This window comes from Pomacea canaliculata, linkage group LG9, assembly GCF_003073045.1.
Source record: "Pomacea canaliculata isolate SZHN2017 linkage group LG9, ASM307304v1, whole genome shotgun sequence".
Classification (NCBI taxonomy): Eukaryota; Metazoa; Mollusca; class Gastropoda; order Architaenioglossa; family Ampullariidae; genus Pomacea; species Pomacea canaliculata.
In genome coordinates, this window is record NC_037598.1 from 2968300 (window position 1) to 2974958 (window position 6659).

Sequence of the window (6659 nt, forward strand, 5' to 3'; positions counted from 1 at the left end):
AGTGGTTGTGGTACTTGTGGTGGCTGTGGTAGTTGTAGCGGTTGTGGTGGTTGTAGTGTTTGTGGTGGCTGTGGTGGTTGTGGTAGCAGGAGTAGTAGTAGTCGACAGCAGAAACCTCCTGTTAATGACGTCATATAGAAGTTTCTTGGCCTCCTCCCCCCCCCACCAAGTGCTGTGGCAAAGGTTAAACACAACTCATCAAAGAAACTTTGTCATCAATGATCTGTTTGTTAAGTTGGTGTTTTTATGAAATTGTCAGTTTTACAACTTTAGTGACACTTTCGTAAGGAACATAACCCTTTACAAACAAGTGAAGACAGAAGGTCGTGGTACACAACTCCCACCCAGGGCTTCTATCCAGCCTCAAAATATGAAGATCGTAGGTATTACCCAGTAAAAACAGATGTTTCTATGAAAGACACAGGGCAGCTATAGAAATTTTAATGTCACTGAAAAGAAGAACCTTGTGAAAATGTGGACATGACGTTGTATTACCTGTGCTGTGTGTGTGTTTTTGTGTAGATGTGGAGCCTTGTGTATGTGTGTGTAGAAAGCAAAGACGAGATGTGTGTGTTTGTGTGAACCAACGAAGAGTGTTGTGGTGTGTGTGTGTGTGTGTGGAAAAAGTGTGTGTGTGTTTGCGTCTTGTGTGGTGTGTGTGTGTGAGTGTTGTGTGTTTGCTTGTGTGTGTGTGTGTGTGTGTGTGTGTGTGTGTGTGTGTGTGTGTGTGTGTGTGTGTGTGTGTCTGTGTGTCCGCTGTGTCTGTATTAGAATACATCTGTGTGTTTTTTAGTGTGTGTGTGTGTGTGTTGTGCAGTAGTGTTGTGTGTGTGTGTGTGTGAGTGTGTGTGTGTGTGAGTGTTTGTGTGTTTTGTGTGTGTGTGTGTGTGAGTGTGTGTGTGAGTGTGTGTGAGAGTGTTTGTGTGTGTGTGTGTGTGTGTGTGTCTGTGTGTGTCCGCTTGTGTATGTAGAATGACATCTGTGTGTTTGTGTGTGTGTGTGTGTGTGTGTGTGTGTGCGTTGTGTGTGTCTGTGTGTGTGTCCGCTTGTGTATGGAATGACATCTGTGTGTGCGTGCGTGCGTGCGTGTGCGTGTGCGTGTGTGTGTGTGTGTGTCTGTGTGTGTGGTCTGTGTGTGTGTCTGCTTGTATATGTAGCATGACATCTGTGTGTGTGTGTCCGCTTGTGTATGTGGAGTGACATCTGTGTGTGTGTGTGTCTGTGTGTGTCCGCTTGTGTATGTGGAGTGACATCTGTGTGTGTGTGTGTCTGTGTGTGTCCGCTTGTGTATGTGGAATGACATCTGTGTGTATGTGTGTGTGTGTGTGTGTCCGCTTGTATATGTGGAATGACATCTGTGTGAGAGAGAGACACACCCTGTAATAACAGCTCGAGTAAAATATCGATGCTCGTATTAATTTGTGTATTCTGTCAACTAAAACTGAGCAGAGAAGCAAGTGTTGCACTGCTAGTCACCATGGCGACGTGAAGCTACACCAGATATACATCTACTCTCTCTGACTAAACACTCAAAGCTAATGTCTGCGCAGAGTTTCTGGCAAAAGCTTCCTTGTGTCCACTCATAAAAACCGACAAAATGTGATTCAGGTGTGAACAGGTGTGAACAGGTGATGAATCGCTATGTGACGACCCGGACTTACTGACGCATTGTGTGGTTAACAATACTTGTGTGTGGCGGGTGGCGGGTGGCGGGTGGCGGGTACCTAGAGGTGCACACGTGACTGTGACTGTGGGGAACACTCGCTTGTGCCGACGGCGTTTTTAGACAACAGGTGTGTGTGTGAAAGAGAGAGAGAGAAAAAGAGTGTGTGAAGGAGCATATGTGAGTGAGAGAACACGGATATAAGTATATGAGTATATTTGTGAGAATGTCTGAGTGTGAGTGTGTGTGTGAGTGTGTGTGTGAGTGTGAGTGTGTGTGAGTACGTGTGAGTGAGTGTGTGTGTGTGAGTGAGAAAACGTCAATCATTAAGTGAGAGAGAGAGTGTATATGTGTTCCAGACATAATCAGGAGCAGACTATACCTGTACATATAAACAGACAACTCTACACGTTCTTCTTACCAGCACACTCACACACACACTCACACACACACTCACACACCCACTCACACACTCACACACACACCTACACACACACACTTGACTAACACCACAAAGACCGACTCAACTTCCTCAAACTTTCTTGGGTCACTCACATCCCAACATGTGACACTTTCTTCAGTAAAATTGTGAAGTTTTTACTCATTTTATTTGTTTGCATTGTTAGCTCAGTAAACAAGAGGTCAGGTAAATACTTGTTGCTACTGTACAAGTTGAGTCCAGTACATGTACACAGTATACACTGCTACACACAGAGATATTCTAAACTTGTTTGCTGTCTACAAGTGTCAGTGATCGTCTGCTCTCTCTCCCTCTAACCGTTGGCATAACATTCAAACCTCTTGCTGACGTCATTCTAGGCACTTACGATGAACTTTTACTTGTGACCCAGCATACAGGTGTTTGCACAGGGTCGTTGACTGTTTACTTACACAGTTAGTGTAGACATGTTGGAGAGATTAACTATTCTAACCTGTATGTTTGTGTCTAGGAGACTACCTGTCGTTAGGTTTATGAGACAAACAGCTCACACCTTGGCTTGCTGCTACATTCTGCACTTTCACTGACCTTTCACCTTACAGATTGCACTTGTCATCTATTCAAGCACGACAATCAACAGAAGGACAACAGCAAAGTTGTTAAAGGCAATGAGTGCAGCTCACACTGTTACAGCAGCAACATCAACATGACACAAACAAGATGAAGAGAGTGTGGTACAGTGTTTTCCAGTCTTACATACTGGTCTTGCTACAACAGCTACAACAGCTACAACAGCTTCAACTGTGCACAATGATCTTATTTCTCCATTATCACTTCAGGATTAAGCTTGACATACTGTTATTTGTACATTAGTACAGTTAACCCTCAGTTTTCATCTACAATCCGTTACAAGACAATCGGCGAAATCCGAAAACGACAAAAACTGAGGCAATTATTTCCATATCAATCACTGTCAATCCAATTAATTAGTTCTACACACTTTGAAATACATAGCAGAGTGTTTAGTGAGTTTTAATACATAGTCTAGTGTTTCATCCTAAAAACAATAAGAAATTAATATAAAATGAAATTTAAAGACTGATTTAAAGAGTTGCTGGTTTTGGAACCTGCCTCTGGTCCCATGAAACGAAAGGGTTAACTGATAAATTCTGACCTGCTACATGTGAGTGTGTCTGTACTGTCTTTATTATTTACAAACTTTATTATTATTTATCAAAGCTACAACACAGACTGACATCTCCTCCCACACCTGGCTCACTACACAATCAGGCTTCGCCCACAAAGCCGGGTGGATAGGTTGGAGGGGGAGGAGGTGGTCCCTCCTTGCTGCCAGGGGGAGGTTGGTAAGGGGGAGGCCCTGAAAACTGAGGGCCATACTGTGGGCCATATCTGAGGGCATACTGTGCTCATACTGTGGGCAGACTGTGGGCCATACTGTGGGCCATATGGAGCACTGTGCTGCTGAGCTGACCACCCCTGGCTCATCTGGTTCGCTGTTGACATCAACAGAGTGTTCATCATCAACAAGTATTCTACAGTGTATGTAAGTGTGTTTGTGTGTTTGTGTGTTTGTGTGTTTGTGTGTTTGTGTGTGTGTTAGACCCGCATAGTGTGTATAAATATTGCCAGAATATTAGTGGCATGTGGGCAACACTGAGTTGGACTGAAACTTGTCCAAGTGTATATTGTCCGAATCGCTATTTTATTTGTTTCCATCACTCACTTTATTGTTTTTATGTTTTTAAATAAGATAAGGCGCTTCAAAGTGAGAGTGAGATGAAGTGATCAGTCTATTTCAAGAAAAATCGAATGGTTGAATGTAACAGCCAATAGAATAGCCCTCAAGGGGTTAAAATAAAGAGTATCAAACTTATCTGGATTATAGATATTTGTGTTGGAACTACATTGATTAAATAAACTTTGAACTTCTCATATAAAATGCACATAAGGATCTAGAAGTATTTCTTTTTTTCTTTGTACAACATGAATTAGTCCAGGTATGTATGTACCTGAGCTGATTAGTAGCTATATATATATAAGTACAGGTATGTATGTATCTGAGCTGACTAGTAACTATATATATATAAGTACAGGTATGTATGTATCTGAGCTGACTAGTAACTATTTATAAACAAAGGTATGTATGTACCTGAGCTGATTAGTAGCTATATATATATAAGTACAGGTATGTATGTACCTGAGCTGATTAGTAGCTATATATATATAAGTACAGGTATGTATGTATCTGAGCTGACTAGTAACTATATATATATAAGTACAGGTATGTATGTATCTGAGCTGACTAGTAACTATTTATAAACAAAGGTATGTATGTACCTGAGCTGATTAGTAACTATATATATATAAGTACAGGTATGTATGTATCTGAGCTGACTAGTAACTATTTATAAACAAAGGTGTGTATGTACTGAAACTGGCCAGTAGTTATATATCAGTACAGGTGTGTATGTACCTGAGCTGACTACTAGCTGTGTATAAATACAGGTGTGTATGTATCTAAGCTAGTAGCTATATATATATAAGTACAGGTGTGTAGGTACTTGAGCTGACCACTATATATATATATAGGTGTGTATGTACCTGAGCTGAGTATAGTAGCTATATATAAATACAGGTGTGTATGTACCTGAGCTGACTACTAGCTATATATAAATACAGGTGAGTATGTACCTGAGCTGACTACTAGCTATATATAAATACAGGTGTGTATGTACCTGAGCTGACTACTAGCCATATATCAGTACAGGTGTGTATGTATCTAAGTTAATAGCTATATATAAGTACAGGTGTGTATTCAACTACTGACGACCGTCAAGTTGCTGGTGGAGCAGGTGTCGGTTGTATCACTCTGCCGGTCGCGACTGGCTCTTGACGCAGCAGCAGATGCACGCGATGATGCTAGCGATGAGGAGAATGCCGCCGACAGAACTTCCAACGATGATTCCAATCAAAGCGCTGTAACTGAGGTCACACACCAGGTCACAGTTACACTCGTTACTATCACTACGTGAGCTCAACCCACTGAGGGCCGAGTCACCCTCCTTCCACTGTGCGCCCCCCGCCCAGGATGATGCACTGCTGTAACCAGTGTAGTGTCAGTGTGTAGCCCTGTGAGTAAAGTAATAAATACGTAAGGGAGCCAACACTACGACCTTTAGCAATTGTTCCTCCATTGATTACTGCCCTTTAATGGCTGAAAATGTGAACCAATCAGGTGTTTCGTTATGTTTGAAAGTAGGCGAAGTCTTTGTTGATCAAGCGCCATGTTGACATTCGTTGCCGGTTACTCTATCAGAGAGCTTAGATGTAAGCTTACATCTAAGCTCTCTGACTCTATTCGACGTGGATATGTACTCAAACAACAGAAAATGAGGAAAAAAAATAGTAAGTAATATATAAATTCTATTGTATATTCTAATAAAATAAATGCTTGTTTGGCACTTTACTTTTGTATAAATTATGTAAACAAAAAAAATCTCAATTTCTGATTTTTGTTACCTACTCTCCGATTTTTAATTTCTCTGCCGCATTCAGTTACTATGTTTCATGTGAAGTCAGAACCTATAATTCTTAAACTTAACACCACGCAAATGTTTTTAAAACGATCTTTTAAACGGTGTATCACAGATAGCTGTCTTTATTGTAGGTTAACAGATATAATTTTTTAAACATCAGTCACAATTTACTTCGCGGCGTCTCGGTGCTCCACAGTGACTGGTTCCTCGCGGCTCTGTACCTTCGTAGCGTAGCGGTGGAGGTTAAATATAATATTAATGTATATCACTGCACCCTCTGCAATGCAGGTGGTCAACTAGAACGGACTTGTCAGCTGTGTGTACAGGTGTGACATGTTGAAGGTGTCTTTAGAGTGGTTGGATGTGTCAAGCTGCATGTTTGTGTTTTCTGTGACGCACCACGTGCTTTGTCTTTATCTCGTGACTGGCACGTGCTGTGTCTTGTGTCACGTTTGTGACTGAGCGCTGGTGCTAGGTGACACTTGGATTGGTTTGATTGGGTGAGTTTTACACCTTGCCAGCAGCTATGGTTAAATCATGATCACATGCTACAACAACAACAACAACAACAACAACAACAACAACAACTACTACTACTACTAATAATAATAATAATAATAATAATCATCATCATCATCATCATCATCTGTTGTTTGTACAGCACTTTCCCCACTGTTTAAGGCGGACTCACAGCACTAAGCAAGACTGTCCACAGTTGATGGTGATGGACAAAGCTACAGTACTGTAGGAAGCTTTCAGATTACAAGACGCTAACAATAATCACAGGTGATAGCATGACATTAGTACTGTGTGACCCAACACAAGGAAAAATATAGCATAAAAAGACAATTAGTATATTAAAAATGGTGTTTGGGTAAAATAGGCCACCGTTACACAGGAAACTAGATAAAATTAAACCTTAAGTTTAATGAAAATTGAACAAAATAGCTGCCGACAGGATAGACGTAAACACGAAAACAAAAGTGTTTGGCGATAATAT